This window comes from Lactuca sativa, chromosome 4, assembly GCF_002870075.4.
Source record: "Lactuca sativa cultivar Salinas chromosome 4, Lsat_Salinas_v11, whole genome shotgun sequence".
NCBI lineage: Eukaryota > Viridiplantae > Streptophyta > Magnoliopsida > Asterales > Asteraceae > Lactuca > Lactuca sativa.
In genome coordinates, this window is record NC_056626.2 from 305,192,570 (window position 1) to 305,217,625 (window position 25,056).

Here is a 25,056-nt window from a genome sequence, read left to right on the forward strand (position 1 = left end):
ACCATGGGGAGCACCTGTCTTGTTCGTCAAGAAGAAAGATGGATCATTTCGTATGTGCATCGACTACAGAGAACTTAACAAGCTTACCATTAAAAATCGTTATCCCTTGCCCTACATTGATGATTTATTTGATCAACTTCAAGGAGCCAACTACTTCTCGAAGATAGATCTACGATCCGGATATCACCAACTACGAGTGTTAGAGGCGGATGTTCCCAAGACAGTCTTCCGAACTCGTTATGGGCACTACGAATTCATAGTGATGCCGTTCGGATTAACTAATGTGCCCGCAGTATTCATGGATTTAATGAATAGGGTGTGTCGTCCTTACTTGGATCAGTTCGTCATCATCTTCATCGATGACATACTCATCTACTCTCGAAGTAAGGAAGAACATAGTCAACATCTCCGCAGAGCCTTAGAAACATTACGATCGGAGAAGCTCTATGCAAAGTTCTCTAAGTGCGAATTTTGGATTCGACGAGTCGAATTCTTGGGTCACGTTGTTAGTGAAGAGGGAATACACGTGGACCCTTCCAAAATCAAGGCCATTGAGAACTCGTCAGCACCGAAGACACCTACAGAAAATTGGTCAATTTCTAGGTCTCGCTGGCTACTATCGCAGGTTCATTCAGAACTTCTCCCACATAGCGAAACCTCTTACGACATTGACCCAGAAGGGCGTGGCCTTTAACTGGGAAGAGAAACAGGAAAGAGCATTCCAAAGGCTCAAGCGAGCCTTGTGCACCGCACCAATACTATCCCTCCCCGAAGGAAAAAAAGACTTTGTTGTCTATTGTGATGCGTCAAATAAAGGACTCGGATGTGTTCTGATGCAGCGGGGTAAGGTCATCGCCTATGCCTCGAGGCAGCTGAAGACACATGAGGTTAACTACACCACCCACGACCTTGAACTAGGAGCAGTTGTGTTTGCTCTGAAGATATGGAGACACTACCTGTATGGTACAAAAAGTACGATCTTTACAGACCACAAAAGTCTACAACATATTTTCGACCAGAAGGAGCTCAACATGAGACAACGATGGTGGGTCGAGCTACTCAGTGATTACGAATGCGAAATTCGTTATCATCCGGGTAAAGCCAACGTAGTAGCTGACGCCCTAACTCGGAAAGAATACTCTGGTCGTAGAGTCAAATCTTTGACTCTAACTATCCATTCACACTTGTCCACGCAAATTAAGGAGGCTCAACTAGACGCTTTGAAACCTGAAAATGTGGCAAGTGAATCCCCAAGAGGGATGGATAAGAGCTTGGAAGTCAAGGGTGGCACAACCTTATACCTCATGGATCGGATCTGGAAATCGAAACACGGTGGCTTCAGAGACTTGGTCATGACAGAGGCACACAACACTCGTTATTCCGTCCACCCAGGTTCAGATAAGATGTATCTGGATCTTAAAAAGTTATACTGGTGGCCTAACATGAAGGCAGATATTGCTACCTTCGTAAGTAAATGCCTTACGTGCGCGAAGGTAAAGGTCGAATACCAGAAACCCTCCGGTCTTCTACAACAACCGAAGATACCAGAATGGAAGTGGGAGCGAATCACTATGGACTTCATAACCAAGTTGCCCAAGACAACGGGTGGACTTGATACCATATGAATCGTCGTCGACAGATTGACCAAGTCTGCACACTTCCTACCCATTAGAGAAACTGACAAAATGGAGAAACTTACGAGACCCTACATTAGGGAGATTGTATGACTGCATGGTGTTCCCATATCCATTATCTCGGATAGAGATAGTAGATTCACTTCAAAGTTCTAGCAGTCGCTACAAAGTTCCTTAGGAACTAGGCTAGACATGAGTACACCCTACCATCCACAGACCGACGGAGAAAGTGAGAGAAATATCCAAACCTTAGAAGATATGTTGCGAGCCTGTGTGATTGACTTTGGGAAAGCTTAGGATACTCATTTACCCCTTGTTGAATTTTCCTACAACAACAGTTATCACACAAGCATAAAGGCAGCTCCTTTCGAAGCACTCTATGGCCGAAAGTGCAGATCCCCTCTGTGTTAGGCTGAGGTGGGTGATACCCTGTTAGCTAAGGGACGAGTTCCCGAAAGCAGTCTCACGGGTCCGGAGATCATTCGGGAAACGACAGAGAAAATCGTTCAAATTCGTGAACGATTGCAAGCCTTTAGAGGCCTACAGAAAAGCTACGCTGACAAGCGAAGGAAACCGTTGGAATTCCAGGTGGGCAACCAGGTTCTACTGAAGGGCTTGATACGCTTCGGAAAGCGTGGGAAGCTCAATCCAAGATACATAGGGCCTTTCAAGATTCTTGCCCGAATCGGCCCCGTAGCTTACAAACTCAATCTACCGCGCGAACTCAGTAACGTACATTCTACCTTCCACGTCTCGAACATGAAAAAGTGTCTGTCTGACGAGACTCTTGTAATCCCACTCGACGAGATCGAGATCAACGAGAGTCTCAACTTTGTGGAAGAACCAATAGAGATCATGGACCGAGAGGTCAAGCGAACGAAGCAAAGCCGTATCCCGATAGTGAAGGTTCGCTGGAACGCGAAGCGAGGACCGAAATTCACTTGGGAGCGAGAGGATCAGATGAAACTCCTTCTAATGGGGGATGATGTGACAACCCGAAATTTGCTTAAATTCTAATTTCGGGACGAAATTCTTTCTAACGGGGGGATGATGTGACAACCCGAAATTTTCATTATGTACTACATACCAAGTCAATAGAAGTCAGAACGGTTACTATTAATTTTCAGACTATTTGGAATAAGTTTCAGTATTCTGTGATTAACACTTTAGGAGATGCCAGGAGAGGGGATGTCCTAGGGCTTATTGTGCAACAATAACATTTCATAATGCAAGAAATTGGAATTATACGACCCGAACATGGAGTTTGCGGTCCAAAACCCAAGGGGTATATATATGGTCCTTAGCCATATTTATTCATTTGTTCCATTTCCAACTAGAGAAAAACCTGATTCTCTCTCAAGGATCTTCAGCTTTTCACTCCAAATCGTAAGTCCTTCTATCTAAGAGTGTTATAGGGCTTGTTATGTGTCTTAGCATCAAGAAATCACAAGGAAACATCAAGATCAAAGAGTTTACGGCCCAAGAACACCTTGGACCGTAAACCCTTCTTTAAGGGCCAAAAGTGAGCCCTAGTCCCTTCCCTTCCTTGTGAAACTAGCCTAGACTCATAACTTAATGTGTATAGGACTTGAAAGCACAAAAATACCATGTCCATGAGAGATTACGTCCGCAATCTCTAAGGGATTTGTTCTTAGGGCCGTGAACTCCTCAATGGAGGTAAATGGTGCCCTAATCTCTTACAAAGACTAAACCATCAAGTATAAATACTTCTAAGGGACATGTAAGGCTTCAAAACATCAAATGAACAAATGATTAGGAGAATACGGCCATAAACTCAAGAGTTTATGACCGTAAACTCATGGTGTTATGGTCCTTGGGGAGTAAACTCAAGAATGGGGTTCTTTGGGACCCTAAACCCAATAGCCTACAAAACTTAGATGCATTCCTTAGGGCTTGTAACACTTCCATAAAGTGTTTAGCATGTTCTAGGATGTCTTAACATTTTCAATTAGTAGTTTAAAGACTAATTGGATACATATATGTGTGATTATATGTTAACTAGGATCTTTGAGTGTGTACAAGTTTTCACTTGACACTTAGCAATCCTACATCGTTCGGTTCATCCAAACCACCATCTACAGGTGAGTTCATACCCCTCAATCAATGATTTAAATGCTTTAATGGGGGGGGGGATACAAGTAGAAAACAGTATGTCAATGAATCAATCACATGTGATTTATAATTGTGTTTTCATCCAACTGATTTCACATACTTCAAAATGTGATGCATGAAATGGTTTCCTATCTTAAAAATACTTTGTTATCAAATGTATTTCTTTTGAAATGTTTATTAAAATAACATCAAGTCTTTGTTATTTATTGTTCAAAACTCTTAAATGTCTTACAATACCATTTTCATCTTCTTGATCAAAACTATGTCTATACACTTATGTTCTTATATATATGTATTGATATGACAACTTTCATCCTTCATTCAGTTCCCACACTCTTGTGTAGCAAGGGTGTATAAACCTTCTTGGACATCAATTACCTTCCAGTAAAACTATTATAGGAATAGTTTAGGGGATACAAAACATTATTCCTATTACAAGGAACTACACCAGAGTCAGTTCATTCATGAGTCTATACTAAATTCTATATGAAGAGATACACTTACATGGATACATTTACATGAATACACTTACACGGATACATTTACATGAATACACTTACATGGATACTTTTACCTAGATACTATTACTTATCATACGTGTAGTTTACTTCTGTCTATCCTAGTACAAAAGGATACTATATGGGACTAACCAGTCCGGCACCCACCTGTTAGCAACAGAGGTAATGAACATCTACGGATGCCTACGGTTAATACTTATACTAGGGGTACCTTTACGGGACTAAACATTCCTCAAACCTGTTGTTAGCTAAAGAGGAAAATGAACATCTACGGATATTCAAGGTAATATGTTTCAGCGGTCCTGATGTCGTGTTTATCCTAATGCAAAAGGGTAATACTTTTATGGCTATATTTTCCCTATTACTTTTACTTTGTGATGCATTCACATAAACGACGAGGTAGACTATATATCGTTAAATAGTAGTCCTTAGCGGGAAAAACCATCTTTGTTACAGCAAAACATACAAGTCTTGGTAGAAGACTACTTTCAAAACATACAAGTCTTGGTAGAAGACTACTTTCAAAACATTCGGGTCTTAGTAGAAGACCACTCTTATAATAATAGGAAATATGGGATTTTCTAGGGTTTTCATACTTATATCAAATGTTCCATTTAAAGATTTACATGGCATTCATAACAACTTTCGAAAATAGGGTAATGACACTTAAATACTTATGAATTCACCAGCTTTATGATGATACTCGCTTTTAAAAAAACTTGTATTCTCAGGTCACCAGTAGACAGGTACGATGACCAGGTTTGAGAAGACGGAGCACAGACAAGACTCTTCTTTTATTTTGATTACATATGTTGGTGTCTTATTACAATGAAAGAACACACATGTTTTAAAACTTTACTTTTAATGCAATGGATGATGTTGTGGCTTGTTTACTACTTTACACTGTTATGATACTTCACATGTCATCCTCCACCCCTGAGCGTTTCCGCCGTTCTTGATTTTTGGGGTGTGATGGAAGTTGTTTTTGTGGTTGAGCTTCTATATCCAGAGTATTCATCCACTTTGGGAGCTTGAGAAGGTGTAAATCTCTTATCTTGATGATTCATTTGTATAGTTTGAGTTAGATGCTCGTTTATGAGTTTTATTTGGTCCCATGGGTTCTCTTTGTGAGCTTGGGCAACTCCAAGAGTTAGAGGGATTAGATCTTAGTCCCTTTGTTGTTTTAGATGCATAAAAATGTCATCTTGATAGTTGCTATGGGTCCATGCAAGAGTTTGATTCCTTTTTATGAGTATTGTTGGAAAAAAAATGGATGTTGGGTTCCATTAAATCATGATAAGGGTTAAAGTTGTCAACTTTGTGTATTAGAACCCTAAAATGGACGAGATCTGAATTTAGACCCCTTGGCTGAATGGATTAAGCACTGAATGTTTAAGGTGGTATGCATCCCAGTATGTTGGGCGTATCATGTGGTTCGTTGCGCGTATTTGTGATAGGTCGTGTACGTCTTGCGTACAACACGTACGTCAAAGTATGAATATTTAATCAATTATTTCACAAAGCAATTCACGGTTTATAAATTCTATAGAATTTAATCAATTCTTCATAAGAATCTAAAAAATATAATGGAATCGTGGTCTAAACATACCTTGTATTGGTAAACAACATTACTTTATAAATTTTAAGATCCACATCAAAGTCATATATATTATCATTTTTTGTTGATTTTCCACCAAACAATAAATTTGATAGGTAAAGATCATCAATTTCATTTCTACGAAGATAGTAAACTTTACTCATAAATAAGTCCTCCACTACTTAATCATCAAATGTCAATTACATTTAAATTGTTACAAGTTTCTAACTATATATCTAATCACTAAAACTAATATCGTCCTTCATTCCAATGCTCCTCGCATGCTGTAAGTGCATAATCCTACTCAAAACCTTTGTGAGTGGATCTGTAGGATTTTCTTATGATGATAGCCTCTTGAGAACGAGGAGTCCCTCTTCTACTAGATATATGATGAAGCGGTATTTTCGGTCGATGTGTCTGGATCTACCTGTTGGGTTTTGAGCAATCTAACACTTCCTAAGTGTGCATGCAACCCTAATAAACCTTGGATCTATGTTTGTCTAAATACATGCAAAATAATAATTTTCCAAGGTTCATAACCTATCTAACATGGCATGGGGTACTTTTAAACATAAAAGAATTAGATGAGATTACATACCTTTTGATGATGAGTTCGATTCCTAAGGAGTTTGAGGGCCAAGCACCAATAGTGTGAATGCCTCAACTGGAATCACAAATCACCACAAACTCTTGGAAAACTTTGAGAGAGTGTATACACACTATAAAATTGGCCACACACAAGCACACACACTAGTGACACTCGTTCCCATTTCATGCATCATAAGCATGCTTATATAGTGTGCATGGTTAGGGTGAAACCCTAATAACCCATGACCTTTCCTTTTCCAAGGATCCATGGGTTAAAAGCTCCATGGATCATCCATGGACTTCCATACAAGCCTAGCCTATTAACAAATGAGTATTAGCCCACACTATATAAAACCAATAGCCCACAATCTAATTAGTCTTCCTTTTAATCTCTAAATTAATTCATAATTAATTTAAGACTAAGACTAATTAAATAACATGACTTCATATTAATATATTATAACTTATAATATATTAATAATCACATGTGTATAACTCTCATAAAATTATCCATAAATAGTTTGGATGAAATGCAACCCAAATGGACCATGCCGGGCCGGGTCAAGTATATACCAAATAAGTTAAGGACTTAGACACCTTATCCAACAGACTCCCACTTGGATAAGTCTAATAACTATATTTGCGTATGTTACTTCAGGAACCAACCAGCAATCGTAGCTCTCGAAAACTCTGTTGAACTATGAAGCGCCATTTTAGATAAGTGATCATATAATCCTCTGTTCTCATGATATCAGCCTGACAAATACATGGAACAACGTCGTACTTATTGTCCAGCAATTTGTTTCCCGATTTTCGATTTGTTTGACAAAGAACTTAATCGAACACATCAATTTAGTTCTGATCGGCCGGTACATAGGTCACAACAAAATCATCGAGGGGCCCAGATATCGCTTCTATTTCTAGATGGAACAGATAAACTTTGACTCATATGCTTGTTCTACTACTTGTTGAATTGTACACAAAGGCACGTTTTATAACATCAAGTTACTGATGTGTTTACATGCAATCAATGCACAACCAACTCATAGGTAACAACTCATATCTCTAGGTTTGAAGAATTATATGATATTACCATCTCATGATCACTTGAGATAAATTCCATGAAGTGATACAAGTGAGCGTGGTTTATTCCAATACTCATAACTTATGAGTACTCATGAATGTTGTAGCAACCATTGTTATGACTAAACCCATTTAGCCATCTACAAAGTCGATTCATGACAGTCTTGATTCATACCTACTTCCAACATATGAACGACTGTGGAGTGTTTAAATAACTTAGTCATTCGGAAAGAATAACCTAGCTATTTTGGAAGTCAAAACATGCAAAGTGAAACACAATAATAATCGAATCCAATATGGTCTCAGAACCCTTTTGAATATAAATAGAACCGCCTTTTATTTATCACCATATTGATTACACATTATTCATTGTATAATGTTTCAAACAATCAACTTAAGACTTGAATAAAACAACATTCGTCCCATGCTCCTAGCATGTACACTTTGTTTTTCTAATCAATAGTTATGCCATACTCCAAGTATGCACACTATGTTTGTCTATGATCCTTACATTGTGATGTAGATCAATTGAACATGATTCCAATGATACTCATTTCACAATCCCAAATCCTTATTGTAAATGTGAGAATCCCCGATTCCTATCATTTACCAAAAAAATCTATTAGATTTTAAACTTTTATGCAATGTTCCTCTTGTAATGATTATGCACAAAGTCACCAAAACCTTGTCACCAGTCATTACAGAGTATTCCAAAGAAGGTCAACTTCTATGGAATGGAAGTCTCTTATTCAAAGCACATTGATTTGAACATCCTTCTTGCATTAAGGTTTTCTAATCTTACATAGATTGAATAACTTCCACCTATGGAGACATTTCCATAGTCCCATTTTGACTATCACTTTCGAACAAGAGTTACTTGTTTTCATAATATGTCAATATGGTCCTTTCCGACAACTTGCATCATACTTCCAACATTCCCTGAGCAGCCAATCTTTGGCGAACCTCAGATTGTCCTCGACAATTGCTTAATCACTTTAGTCATATCCAGTTCTAGACTTTTCCCTTCTCAATGCGTTAAGCATTTGGAAAATTTAGAAAGGATGAATATTATAGCACATGAAATCGATCCTATATCCGAAGCATATGGGACACGATTCATGATGTTTGACATGAAGACATGATACTAGACAAGTCTTTTGCTACAATATTTTTTTTATTTTTTATTTGACATGTTTTCAAAATTTAACTATGAAGAGGGATGCCGTAATTCATAATCGAATTTTGAAAACGCAATATATATAGAATTTCTTCAAGTTTGAACCATTCCAACATAAAATTCACATATATATTCTTCACTAAAGATGATTAAAATCTCAATCTAAGCTTTAGAATTGAAACGAAGTATAATTTCCTCTCCCTTAATTATAGCAAAACAACTTTTCAACCCCTGCAACTTCACGAATTGAAACTTTGTTTTCTATAATTAACATTGCTAATGTAAGTCCCTAATTTGCCCGTGTATCAGTCAAATCCGTTTGATGGTGCGGAATCCTAATCAAACGGATGATATCAGATAAAATAAAAGATAATGAGAATAAGAAAAAGATGAATCTCGATTGTATTAATGATATGAATTAAAATCCGGATACAAGAGATTCACACACACATAAAGCTCCCGTTTCTCTCATCTCTGGCCGTAAACTCCTTAGGGTTCATCAATCCTCAATCTCTACTCCTCACCCTAACACCTCTATTTATACATGTTGGATATCGGCCGGAAACAAATGGGCCGTAAATGAGTTTACGGCCGTAAGGAGTTTACGGTCGTAAACTCCGCCGTAAACTAGACCATAAATTAATATATTATTACATAAAAATAATTGCCTAGAAAAGTAAAGTATAAACCATATTTTTAACCCAACAATCTCCCCCTTGGTTTATAGCTTTCTTTTCTTAATGACCCAACAAGCTCCCCCTTAAAAGCAGATGGCTCTTCTTGTCAATCTTCATTGGGAACTTGGCTTCAGCATTAATCTTCACATTCTTCATGACTTCAAGATGAACTTGATGAATCTTCAATGAATGACTTCATCTTGAGCGGTTGGGCATTTCTTCAGAATTTGGCTTTGAACGCACGTCGAGTGAGGAGGCTTTACATACTGATTCTTGAAAGATAGTGCTTTCAGCTTGAGAATCTTCAGAGAGAACATCAGAGAGAAAAAATCTTCTAGATCACTTCAGCAGGTACAACAATAGCAGCAGACCGATTGAGGAGGCTTCAATGCAATCCGTCACATAATCTTTAATTGCAGCTTCACCTTGCTTCTGGGGTTGAAGGATTGAATGTTGAAAGAATAATCTTCATTTCTTGCTCCTTCGAATACGAATTCTTCGATTCTCACGGACGAAGCCTTTGGCTCAGAAATCTTCAACACAAACTCCATGAGTCTTATCTATACCTGAAATCACTATTCAAGACAAAAACAAAACTAAAAGAAAACTTAGCACACAAATTAAAATATAAACAAAAATAATTTTGGATTTTTGATTTTTCTGAACAAGAAATAAAACAAAAATAACACTATTTTTGGATTTTTATTGTTTCTGATTTTTCTTTGATTTTTTTTTTAATTTTTCTGATTTTTTTAATTTTTTTATTATTTTATTATTTTTTTATTTTTAATTTTTAATTCTCCCATAATATTTAAATTAGAAGAAACTATGACAAATTTAACAAAAATAAAAATGATATCCAACTTTAAGAGTGATTTGGGATCAAAGTTTTTAGACAGCCTTTATCCACTTGTCGGTACCTTCCATATTCACATCTTTGTCTGGTCGATCGTCGGTATTGTTGTCCACTTAAACACGAAAAATTGTGACAAATTTAGGACATACTATTTGTTACAAGACAAGGTGAACTTAAGTTCCTAAAAATTATATCTGATCCTAATTCCTTAGATACTATATCTTAAGGACCATTCATCTAACGACGACCAGGGATATTGTTGTCCACCTAAATTGAGCAACGAGATCTATAGACAATCTTTGAGTGTTCAATTTTAATTGTACTGGAACGTGTTTCCCGCTTCCTGATATGCCCCAGCCATCAAGAACTTTTAGAGTACTCCTTACACCGGGTGAGCAGACAACCATTCAGAGAGAGAAGAGATTCAGAATTCTATTGCTAACTACTTCAGAGGGGTTGAGAAGAAGAAGGTTACATATGCTGTGTACCAGGTCGGATTAGAAGTCGCACAAAGGAGACATCATATGGCTAACAGATGAGAAGTATTTCACACATATATATATCCTGCAGAGAAATAGAGTTGCATATGTTGTGTACCAGGTCGGATTGGAAGTCACGCAAAGGAGACAACATATGACTAACAGACGGAAAGAAAGAAAATGATATTCTACAGACCTAATTTATCGGAATTTACCAGTCGCCCCATCCAACCAGAATTAAGGACAGAATCCGCGCATCGAGGAAAAGTTAAACCACAGTTCCAAGTACGGGTTCAATTAATGTGACGAGTAGATTCCCATATATATCTCCCTGCTCAACCTATCTGAGCGTCGTATTGTCAGGCTGAATGGATCTAACTAGGTCAAGATTTGTCAAGTCTATAAATTTTCTAAGTTCAACTCTGCCTAGTCATGTCCATTTTAAAAATTTTCATGCCTACCGACACATCAAGTCAGAGCATAGACCCTTCAACTTTGGGTACGTTACGCAAACTCAGATTACCTGTTATCACTTGATAATATCACTTCCCAAAACATCTCCCTTAAACACATTTCATAACCAATATATATTTATATATATTTTCTGATTTTCTGATGTTTTTGGATTTTTTAAAGTTTTTTAATTTTATTCTTTTGTTTTTATTTCTCCCCCTAAATTTGTGCATAGGAGAGAAACGAAAGTTAATGCGCAAATTTAAACTATCCTAAAACAAAAATTAGTCTTTAAAGTGAGTCAGCTTAAGAAAAACTTAGGAGTATTAGAGAAGAAAATGCAAAGCGTAATTCACCGATTGAATCTGCATTCAGAAGGTTTGAGAACAGCACGCATAATCTCAGAACAGATCCGAAAATTCTTCATATCATTAGGCACTAACCCCATGTGATCCCTTCTTTTCTTCGTTTCCCGCAAAAGGACACATACTCTCAAACAAAAGTCTGAATGTTGTACACTTGAGAGATGTCCCCTATCATATGCCAGGAGCAGCCACTACCAACAAACAAAGTCTGATGATATGCCTCCATAGCTGCTCCGACACATAGCGGGATTAGTTGGTCTTTGGAACCCAGTCCATTTTGAAACTGGGTCGACCTTTTTCATCCTTGTACGGTACTCTCTCCCATGACATGTCCTGCTTATCACAAACAGAAGACATAGAAATATTAGAATCGTTAGTTGATTTGGGAGATTGAGCCTTCGGAACCCATTTGTAGTTGGGTTTAACCCATTCCTCTTTCGATCTGATGGGTGGCTCAGTACTTGATTTGGAACTTGAAGCCGACTGCCGAGATGACTTTGACCTAACCGATCTTGGCTTCACAGGAGCATCTCTTGAACTGGGCTTGTTGGCTGACATTTCCTTCTTGCCCTTGGGATTCGGATGCTTGTCCTTTGAAGTTTGATTCTTGACCTTGGGAGTTATATTCTTGGCCTTCTTGGCATTCCAGTCGTCAATGTCTGAACGTGACCTTGAGGGGTTTCTTTTGGAGTATCTCCCTCTTGGCGCGTTCTGCCAGCCTTGCGCATAGTAAGGAATGTATGCTCGATTAGGACAATTTCTAGCAATGTGTCCAGGTGTTCCACAGTGAAAACATGTCTTTTTCTTCACTGTGAAGTTATTTATTCTTGCACCTGGTGGCGTATCCTTGCCTTGTTTCTTGTTGTTCCCACATGCATACTTGCAACAAGTACTCTGTTGCGTTGGAATTGGAGGCCTGTATTTACCAACGACAGGTTGAGCAGAAGCAGCAGATTCAGAGTTCAAGGGGTTGTTGGTTTGTTCAGAAGAACTCTCCTTGTTCTCATCCTCTGCTACTTTACCTGCACATGTAACAGAAACATCAATATTTTCAACATTAATAACCCCTCCTGACACAAATCCAGCTGGTTTTCCGTATTTAAGATGTGCCTCCCTGTCAATTTCTTCTTGTTTCATAAGGATGGATGTTTAATTATGATTGTAAGGAGGAGGTACACTATCATACCCTAGACCCTTGTTTTGATTCCTTTTAAACTGCATGCTTTGGTCTATCATATTTGCAACCACCTCACTTGAGAAATCATATTTTCTAACATCAAGTTTGGCGGTTTCAAACTTTCCTTTCAAAGATTCAACTTCAGCCACTAACTCAGCATTTTGTTTGACTACATAATCATAGTTTTCACATTTGTTACTGTAGTCTTCCTGAAGTTTCCTAAAGTCCTTGGTTTTTGCTTCTAATTCAGCCTTCAGGGGTTTCTGTCCTTTCCTGAGTTGATATCCTTCATATCTCAGGTCCTCAACTTCTCTTTTAAATACATCAATTTGTTCTTGAAGAAATTTAATTGTATCTTCACATGATTGAGAAGATGAAACTTCACATGAATGAGCACATGACACTTCATTGACCGGAAGGTTTACAGAACTCTTTAAAGTGTCAAGCTCTTCAATTACTTCAGCAATACTAAGACGATTGAGATCTTTTGTCTTCTTGATGACAGCTATGTTCATATCCCACGATTTCGGAAGTGAATTTAGCAGCTTTTTGTTTATATCTGATTTGGACAAGAAGATCTCGGCTATATTCATCTCAGTAGTGAGTGTAGTAAATCTCTGCAATTGAGTTTCGAGCGTTTCTCTAGGGACATAATCGAACATGTTGAAATTTTGTCTTAAGATATCCTGACGACTCTCTTTCATGTTTTCAAATTCCCTCGTAGACCTTAAAATCGATTAAAAAAAAAATTTAAACGTCAAACCTAAAATGCCCTTTTTTTTTAAATCAACCTTGAAAGTCAAAATTTAAAAAAATTAAACTCAAAAGTCAAACTGAAAAGCTAAATTTGAAAATTTAAAAGTCAAATGAGAAAGTCAAAGTTTAAAGTCAAAGGTCAAACTTGAAAGTCAAAGTCAAAATTTTAAAGTCAAAGGTCAACCTTGAAAGTCAAATTTTAAAAAGTCAAACTTGAAAAGTCAAACTTAAAAGTCTAACCGAAAAGTTAAATTTGAAATTTTAAAGGTTAAACGAAAAAGTCAAAGTTTAGAAACAAAGGTCAAACTTCAAAAGACAAAATCAAAATTTTAAATAAAAAGTCAAAAACAAAAATAAAAAATAAAACAATTTTTATTATTATTATTATTATTATTTAATTAATTAATTTATTTATATAATTATCTTTTTTTTTTATTATTTTGTGAATGAAAAAGGAATTTAAAATAAAAAGAAAATGAGTTTTTGGGTTAAAAGTGTCAAAATTCAAAATTTGGTGCGAAAAAGACGGGTTATATTTTGACTTTCGAAGGAATGTAACAATTTATCTTCTAGAGGAGATGGTTAAGGCGCTGGTTGTTGAAGATGAGGTGTTGGGATCGATTCCTGTCTGCTGCAAAGTCGCTTCTTATTTTTATGAAGTGCACGCAGGAGCCGCAATCCATTGAGCTGAGCGGAGCCGATTCTTCAAGCAGCGATCCAAGCCGAACCGAAATCGCGAGCCGCCACGTCCGAGCCGATCTACCGAGCTGAGCCGTAAACTCCGGAAACCCTAGCCGCAAACACGAGTCCGCCGCCGGCCATGAACTGTTTCCGGCTGTGAACTGTTTCCGGCAGTAAGCTCCGGCCGAAAACCCTTCAAGATTACGTGAAAAACAGCGATTTTTCGACTTTGAAGCTCCAAAACTCGATCAAAAACCCCTTTTTATGAAAAACACGAAAAATAAACCCCCTTTGTTTTTGCGAGATCTATCCAAAAACGCAAAAATATTTCGAAAATAAGATCAAATAATGCTCCAAATAGAGTTTACGGCCCAAGAACTCGGAGTTTACGGCCGTAAGCTTGGACCGTAAACACCAATTATTCAGATTCCAGACGAAACAATAATCCTTTTGACTGATACAACTTGGCTCTGATACCAATTGTAAGTCCCTAATCTGCTTGTGTATCAGTCAAATCCGTTTGATGGTACGGAATCCCAATCAAACGGATGATATCAGATAAAATAAAAGAGAATGAGAATAAGAAAAAGATGAATCTCGATTGTATTAATGAAATGAATAAAAATCCGGATACAAGAGATTCACACACACATAAAGCTCCCGTTTCTCTCCTCTCTGGCCGTAAACTCCTTAGGGTTCATCAATCCTCAATCTCTACTCCTCACCCTAACACCTCTATTTATACATGTTGGATATGAGCCGGAAACAAATGGGTCGTAAATTAGTTTACGGCCGTAAGGAGTTTACGGCCGTAAACTCCGCCGTAAACTAGACCATAAATTAATATAATATTACATAAAAATAATTGTCAAGAAAAGTAAAGTATAAACCATATTTTTGACCCAACAGCTAACTTGCAACACTAAACGTAATAATCATGCTCCCACTAACATGATGATTATCAGCATAACACTTATGCTCCCACTAGCTCTGACATATTTCCAGAAATCTGCTGGACTTCTGAAATTTAGATTCATACACCCTTTCTTAGATTGCTCACATGTGTGTCTAAACAATTTTCAGAACTATGAAAAGGGATGCCGTAATCATAGTCTCAATTGCTTAGGCATTTGCCATTTCTCACAAGTCCATGTTAGTGTGCCGGTGAACCACACGCGCTCCACTAACGACTTTTGAAAATGCAAATAACACAATTGATATCTACGTAAAATCTACTTAGTGAAAGCGTTTCCTCACCATCATTTTCATGAATCGGAGAGAAATCTTATGACACTTAGATTTTATAGTGTATGAGTTCCTATCCATGTGAATTTGTCAAAACCATAATCACAAGATAAGGTTAGTGATAAATTCAGCCTTATATGGATTAAACTTGTTCAATCTTAGTTTCTTGTCACCTTGGTAGCACAAGGCCCGCCAATGCTTCCAAGTTGAACTCTGATAACTCACATGCAAATTCAACTCATTTGAAGTAGGTACAGAAATAAGAATTATGTCAACACGATAGGTTGCAAACCTTAAGTCGTGTGCTAGTGATAAATTACAGGTTTTACTCTTGATTAAATCTTGAAACTCTTTCAGGATCTTTAAGGCTCCCACTGTCCCCTTGACATATAAGTTTCCCCAGTCAAGAACCATTCCTTGACAAAAACAAATATTCAAGGGATAGTGCGGATTCTTATCAAGACTAACACTTCACACAATTGGTCTTAGTTGGTCTTTGTCTCATCCAAGACATCACAACTTACCAATCTCAAATGTACAAGAGTAGAAAACATTTTACTCTTACATTTGACTAGTGTTAATAAATCTTCCTTTATGTCACTCAAGGTTACAATCTTGGAGTATGACTCTAAGAATTGTTTTTGGAACGAAGTATGACTCATCTTCTTGATCTTAACCAATCCAACAATTCATGACCTCTCTTCTTAGCCATAACAATGCACTAAGATGTCCTTAGAGTATGAATTTGTGATATGGTTTCATAATCATTAAGATGATCATAAAATATGATACTAAAGTACTCTTCCATCCTTTCAGATTTGAGAAACTTTTGTCTTTCTGCCTAATTTGATTCTTCTCATTTGTTTTGTCATACATTGTAACCTTTCCAATGTTACAGAATTATACTTAACCTCATAAGTATAATCATATTTACTAATCTTTAGTAAATCATGACAAATCAATCTTTGTGGTGGACCTTGACCAGCGCACACCCAGTGTACCTAATTCCTTAGTCCTTCAATTGACTCACATATACATGTGATCAAAGAATTAGTCTTAATTTTCAAAGATGAAAATTCTCATTCATCATACAATACAACTTGTATGATTCTAAGTTTCTGTCCAATTGAAACTTGGGTGATGAAAAACTTTCTTCATTTGGTAAATTCAGACACTACCACAAATGAAGGAATCAAATCCACTTTCCAATATTGCTATTACTAGAAACATATAAGCAACAATTTTCCATAGATGTCATTTTAAGGATATTTTTTAAAATAAATAAAATTAAAACCCTTTTTTTTCTTTTATTTTAAAACTTTGCGGAAAAACTTATCCTTACAATCCACATGGAAACCTTGTTGTTATCTATTCATAAGCAATATATTATAACTCTTAAGCAACAACTCAAAATTCTGATTACCGAACCATGCGATCGAAACCCACCTTCGCAATCAGAATCAACATATACTTACTTTAAGCTTCCTATCTTTTCTTTTGATTCTTAAAAACATCAACATGTGACCCATTCACATTATTTAATAAGAATATCAAAATAGAAACTTAATAGAGTTAGTCAGTAGACTTTAACTTAAGTAGAGTCAAACTTTTTGATTTGATCAATCTTATGATCTTTCAGGTAAATATGGCAGCTTCGCAACCAATGCCCCTTCCTTTGGCAACAAAACACATGGACCCTTTGGTAATGGCACATGAGACTATCTTATAATTTACCTTTCTCTTTATTATTTGGTCAACCGAGTTGATTATAGCCGATCCCTTTCCATTGGGAAGAGAAATCTTTTTTCTAGATATCCAATGCTACCATTGTCAATGTCCATTTAAGACTTGGGAAGTTGTTCTTTTAATCAAATTTGCTTTACTGGTGTTCCAAATCATTGCTGATTCCACAACACTAAGCAAATAGATAACATCATTAAGGGTCATGTCATAGTCTGTCTCATAGTAGTCCCTAAGAGACTCACTATATTACTAAGAAAGTGATTGAACATCCAACTTTCACGAGACTTTGACACCCAACTCTCCCGGCTTGTCAATATGTGACTTTAAATCCAAGATGTGAGCACACATAGACTATGCTTGCCAATAGGGATTGAGTGACTTTAAACTTTTCAAGAACTTGTGGGTGAGGGAGAATAATTGGAGGAGGTGGAGGAAGTGAAGCATGATGTTGAGGGACACCATCTTCAAGAGATTTGGGAAGATCATAGTTGTCTGAACCAGACATCTTTTGGGTGAAAATCAAGTTAGTTGATTCAAAGTCCTTAATATAACACCCAATATGAAATATTAAGGCTAGGACCCAACACAATATTTTATAATTTGGAAGAGGGATGCCGTAATCCAAGCTATAAAATATTTGAAGGTAGGCGAATGACGATTCACCAATTTCCACCATGAAAAACAAAATAATTTATTAGATTTTAGTTGGATTTGAATTTCCTTTATCTTTTGAGATTCATTGAACTTTTCAATGGCATGTTTCAATCTTGAGTGTGCCCTCTCAAATTTTGTGACTGGGATGCCGAGGATCACAAAACAAGGTGTGAATAACCATACCAATTCACTTGGTACCCTTAATATTATCACCCAATCAATGTGCCGGTTAACCACACACGCTCCATTGATCTATGACAAACATTAAGTCACCCTTCGTGATCCTTACTAGTCCAAGTTAGTGTGTCGGTTAACCACACACGCTCCACCAACGACTTGGTAAGGTACAAAGTGTGAATTCCATGGGCTAGCACCAAATTCACATTTTTCCTAAAGTAACTAAGATTGGGAATTAAATAAAAAATATTTAGTTACTTTATAATGATCATTATACTTTTAATGAGAGTTTAAAGTCATTGTCCTACCCGTTCGGCTAACGACCCTCCACCGATCAAGCGAGCGGTGGGTGAGAGTGGACACCCATTAAGTTGCTATTTTATAGGCAACAACCTTATACCCACCTTATAGACCGGCTTCGTGAATGAGGCCTACTAACGGTAAAACGACTTGTTCTTATACATATATATAATAATTAACCATTAATCTTATAATAGTATAAGGGTAGAATTTTAACTTTTAAAACTTCTAGGGTATGGAATTAAAGTTTGTGTGAGACTTTACAAATTCCAAAACTTGAGGACAAGTTTTGTAACTATCCAAGACTTTTCATTTCATAACTTATGAATTAAAGGTTCATAAAAATGAAGACTCTTCATTTTCATGTAACTTATGTGTTTAAGTGTGTGTTAAAGAAAAGTGACCTTTGGATATCCATAACTTGAGGAAAAATTATGGACTCCATTAAAACACATAAATGATCAAGAATTAATTCTAAACGATTCAGCAAATAATTCCTATCATCTTCTAAATTCATAAGAACATGAACATGATCATCAAAATTTCAAGAATTATATGATCACATAAAAAACATGGAATTTTGATATATTCTATTGTAAATGGATTAGAACAACCATTACACCAGCTAAAACAAGTTTTAAAACACCAAAACAGTTTAGAGTAATGTTTCTAGTCCATTTATAGCAGCAAAAATCAAAATTCTGCATTCTGATCATTCTACTCGCCGAGTGCATGAACCTACTCGGCGAGTAGGATGAATTTTGCCTTGTACTCGGCGAGTCCCCCCATGGACTCGGCGAGTCCATCATGCAGACAACAAAAATTTCGACTTTTTTCACTATTTTGCATCAAGTATCAAACAAGCAAGCCTAGGCTCTGATACCACTGTTGGGTTTTGAGCAATCTAACACTTCCTAAGTGTGCATGCAATCCTAATAAACCTTGGATCTATGTTTGTCTAAACACATGTAAAATAATAATTTTCCAAGGTTCATAACCTATCTAACATGGGATGGGGTACTTTTAAACATAAAAGAATTAGATGAGATTACATACCTTTTGATGATGAGTTTGATTCCTAAGGAGTTTGAGGGCCAAGCACCAATAGTGTGAATGCCTCAAATGGAATCACAAATCACCACAAACACTTGGAAAACTTTGAGAGAGTGTATACACACTATAAAATCGGCCACACACAAGCACACACACTAATGACACTAGTTCCCATTTCATGCATCATAAGCATGCTTATATAGTGTGCATGGTTAGGGTGAAACCCTAATAACCCATGACCATTCCTTTTCCAAGGATCCATGGGTTAAAAGCTCCATGGATCATCCATGGACTTCCATACAAGCCTAGCCCATTAACAAATGAGTATTAGCCCACACTATATAAAACCAATAGCCCACAATCTAATTAGTCTTCCTTTTAATCTCTAAATTAATTCATAATTAATTTAAGACTAAGACTAATTAAATAACATGACTTCATATTAATATATTATAACGTATAATATATTAATAATCATATGTGTATAACTCTCATAAAATTATCCATAAATAGTTTGGATGAAATGCAACCCAAATGGACCATGCCGGGTCGGGTCAAGTATATACCAAATAAGTTATGGACTTAGACACCTTATCCAACACTACCATGATCCCTTAGTTCCTTGTAAAGGCATCTGCTCCTTCATTATCATAGAAAATCTCCGTAGGCTCCTTTATGGCTGGTAGAACTCCAAGGGCTCCAATGTAGTTTTTCAACCAAATAGCCTCCTTCGACGCTTCGCTCGTTGCTATGTACTATGATTCTCACATTAAATCAACCATAGTCTCCTACTTGTAACATTTCCAAGTCATTGCTCCTCCATTAAGGGTAAACACGCAGCCCAACTGAGACCTGCAGTTGTGTCTGTCTGTCTGAAAGTTGGCGTCACTATACCCCATTACTCTCAAGTCATCACTTCCACCAAGTAAGAGGACCCGGTCCTTCGTCCTTTCCAGATACTTAAGAATGTTCTTTACCACTATCCAGTGAGCTTTACCCAGGTTCCCTTGATATCTACTAACCATGTTCAAAGCAAAAGCCACATCAGGGCGACTACATGTCACTGATGGGTTTTGAGCATTACATCAATCTTATGGTGCACATGAAAGCCTAAAGCTTTGGATCCAAGTTTTCTTTAATTGTACATGCAATAATAGTAATCCTCCAAAGCTATAACCCTAATCTAGCATACATTTTTCGATTTTGACATTAAAACAAAGATAGAATCTTACCTTTGAATTGTAGCTTGAAGATCTTCAACCTTTGGGAGCTTAGTATCTCAACTGTGATACCTCTAATCGATCACAAACACCAAGATCAAGTTGGAAGAACAAGAGAGAGAGAGAGAGAGAGGCTAGGGATCACAAAAATCAGCTGGTACTCTTCTTAGGGTTCAAGTGCCGATTTCTTAATGCCCAAGGGTTCCTTATATAGCTGAGCAGTTAGGGTTTTCAGTCAAAACCCTAATCCGGTTTCTTAGTCCTTAAGCATCCAATAGGATCTTTCCGGAAGCCCTTATGGACGATTTCTATGTGGTCTCCCCCCATAGAATTCGTCCATCCCCTCTTTAGGGATCCCAAGCCAAACTTTGTAACTATCTTATAAATACAATACTTGTCCCCTTAATTTACTTAATCTCTTTTGATCATAAAATTAATTATAGATTAATTTTTGAACAATATTAATTAAATAATATGATTTCGCTTTTCAATATATTATTCTTATAATATGTTAATAAATCCCATTTAACCTCTTTCTCCATAATTCATCCAGTCAAGTTGCTATGGTGAAGGCAACCCATAAGGACCATGCTAGTATCGGGTCAAGTACATACCAAATATAGTTATGGGCTTAGACACCTAATCCAACAGTCATAGCATACATGATCAATCCAATGGCGAAAGCACAAGGTACTCGACTCATTTATGCTATCTTTGCATCGGTACTCGGACTATGAGTCTTACCTAATCTGGTATTGCTCTGGATAGGCAACTCACCGTTCTTGGAATTCTCCATGTTGAAACGTTTCAAGACCTTATCCAAGTAAGTACCTTGACTAAGTCCTATTAGTCTTCTACTCCTATTTTTCAAAATCCTTATTCCCAGAATATAAGCAGCCTCTTGTAGATCCTTCATAGCGAAATACTTCCCAAGCAAGGACTTTACTTCCTGCAATGTTGGAATGTCGTTTCCTATGAGTTGTATGTCATCCACATACAATACTAGGAAGCTAACTATACTCCCACTGGCTTTGACATATACATATGACTCATCCTCACTTCTCTTGAAGCCAAACTCTTTAACTTTCTCATCGAAACAAAGATTCCATCTACAAGATGCTAGCTTTAATCCATAGATGGATTTCTCAAGCTTACACATTCTATTAGGGTACTTCGCATATACAAAACCCTCTGGATTACACGTGTAAACATCTTCTGCCAGTTTCCCATTAAGGAAAGCAGTTTTGACGTCCATCTGCCGTATTTCATAATCGTGAAACAGAACTATGGCCAGCATAACCCTGATAGACTTGATCTTGGCTACTGGTGAGAAGGTCTTGTCATAGTCAACTCCTAGAGTTTGAGTAAAGCCCTTCGCAACCAGTCTTGCCTTGAACGTGTGCACCTTCCCATCTATGTCATTCTTATTCTTGAAGATCCACTTGCACGTGACTGTCTTATGACCTGGTACATTATCAACCAAGTTACAAACTTGATTGTCATACATGGACTAAATCTCTCTTTCCATTACCTTTTCCACTTTGCAGACTCTAGGCCCACCATGGCTTCCTTGTAGTTGTTAGGTTCATCCACATTTATCAGTGTACTATCACTAATAAACCTATCACCTTCAACAGTTATATGGAAACCATATAAAACACTAACTCTACGGGAAGGTCTCAGAGATATGGACTCGTCAACTGGTACAATAGGAGTCTCCTCCTCCGGTTGAGCACGAATGTTAGAGGTTCCTTCATCACTTGACTCTTGAAGCTCTCCAAGATCAATTTGCCTCCCACTGTCCTCTTGGAATATGAGTTCTCTCTAGCAAAACACTCCCCTTCAAGCTACAAAGACCACGTTCTCACTAGCTCTGTAGTACAAGTATCCAAAATATTTATGTAGGTAGACAATGAAAATACAACGCTCACTTTGAGGTTAAAGCTTGTCGTGAGTCTCTCATCTTACGAAAGCCTCGCAACCCCAAACCTTGATATGTGCCAACTAGGGAACCTTCCCTGTCCACATCTCGTGAGGTGTTTTGGCAACCTTTTTAGTTAGGACTAGATTAAGAATATGGTTGGCAGTCTCTAAGGCATACCCCCAAAATGAGATTGGTAGTGAAGCTCTACTCATCATGGAACGAACCATGTCTAACAAGGTTCGATTGTGCCTCTCAGCCACAACATTAAGTTGTCTTTTCCTAGGTGGCGTCAATTGTGAAACACTTCCACATTCCTTGAGATAGTCGTGGAATTTGATACTAAGATACTCACCATGTCTATCAGATCTGAGCATCTGTATCATCCTGCCCAATTGATTCTCCACTTCTTGCTTAAACTCTTTGAACTTTTCAAAGGTTTCTGACTTGTTCTTAATTAAGTAGATATATCCATATCTATTATAATCATCAATAAAATACATATAGAAACGATTTGCATCCCTTGTGGTGGATCTGAAGGGTCCACACACATCTGTGTGTATGAGATCCAACAATCCTTCACCACTTTCACAAGAACCAGTGAAAGGTGATTTGGTCATCTTTCCAAGTAAACAAGACTCGCATATGTCATCCGACCTAAGGTCAAATGACTCCAACACTCCATCCTTTTGGAGTTGGGCTATGCGCTTCTTGTTGACATGTCAAAGACAACAATGCCACAAGCATGATTTTTCTATACCATTAGAAAAATCAATATACAACACATTATATCCTATGTTAACAACAACCATCACATTTTCATATACACCATTACAAGACAATGCTTCAAAATAAAATAAACCATTATAATAAGCATTTATAGAACCAACTTCATTATTAAATGAAAATCTAAAACTTTTTCTGTATAAACCATGAAAAGAAATTATATTCCTCATCATTTCTGACGAGTAGCAACAATCATTCAAGTCTAATCCTAACCCGCTACTAAGCACTAAAGAGTAAACCCTAATCTTGGTGACATGCGACGATTTCCTATTCCCTATTATCGGGTTCATCTTTGATGGGTTTTGAGCATTCTAACACTCGTATGGTATACATGCAAATTTGTTTTCCAAGGTTTTCAACCTAACTATCATGTTACGAGGTACTTGTAATACAAAAATTGAAGTAGAATAACGTACCTTTCTTGTAGCTTGGATTCCTTCAAGACCATATGATCCTAGCACCCCAAATGTGATGCCGCAAATGTTGCACACAACACCTAAACTTCTTGGAATAACTAGAGAAATAACACTTGCATGCAATTTTCGGCTAGACCTCTTTCTTGTACTCTAAATGTCGATTTTGCTCCATGATGGGGTCTTTATATAGTGTGCCACATGTAGGGTTACACCATGTAAACCCTAATGTGCATGGCTTTTCATTTCCTCCATGATCCATGGGTCTTAACCTCCATGGAGCACCATATCGGTTTTAGCCCAATCTTATGAACCATGGATCATAAGCCCACTATATAAGAATGACTGATTTACATAATCAATCCCCATATATTTAATTAGTCTCTTTTGATCACAAAATTAATTCCAAATTAATTCTTTATCATTTTGTCTATCCAATCGTTGTGATGCCATACAACCCAAATGGACCATGCCAAATCAGGTCAAGTACATTCCAAATAAAGTTATGGACTTAGACACTATATCCAACAGTCTCCCACTTGGATAAGTCTAATAACTATATAGGTATGACTTCAAGATCCGACCAGCAATCGTAGCTCTTTCAAAGTCTTGTGGTACTAGAATAATGTTGCGCCATTTAAGATAAGTGATCATGTAATCCTCTGCTCTCAAGATATCGGCCGGAAAAATACATGGAACACCGTCGTACTTATTGTCCAGCATTTGTTTCTCGATCTCTGATTTGTTTAACATAGAACTAAATTGAACACATCAATTAGGTTCTGACCGGGCCCAGTACATAAATCAAAACCAAATCATCGAGGGGACCAAATATCGCTTCTAATCCTAGAAGGAATAGATAAAAATCGACTCATATGCTTGTACTGACTACTTGTTGAAGTATACACAAAAGCAAATTTTATGACATCAAGTTACTGATGTGGTTTCGTACAATCAATGAATAACCAACTCATATATCTATGTTCGAATATTTATATGATATTACCGTCTCACGATCACTCGAGATAAATTCCATGAAGTGATACAAGTGAGCGTGGGTTGAGTCCAATACTCAGACCTTATGAGTACTCATGAATGTTGCAACAATCATTGATATGTCTAATACACCTTAGACAAATCTACAAGCCCAATTCATGACAATCTTGTTTCAATACCTACTTCCAAAGTATGATCGACTCTGGAGAGTTTGAATAATATGATTATTCTGGAAGTCAAAACATGCGAAATTGAAACAACAATAAACGATTAACATAGAATTGTAACACTTTACTTATAAATAAATAACAACTTTTATTTAATCATCAACTGTCAATTACATTTTACAAGTTTCAGAAATAGCTATCTAATTA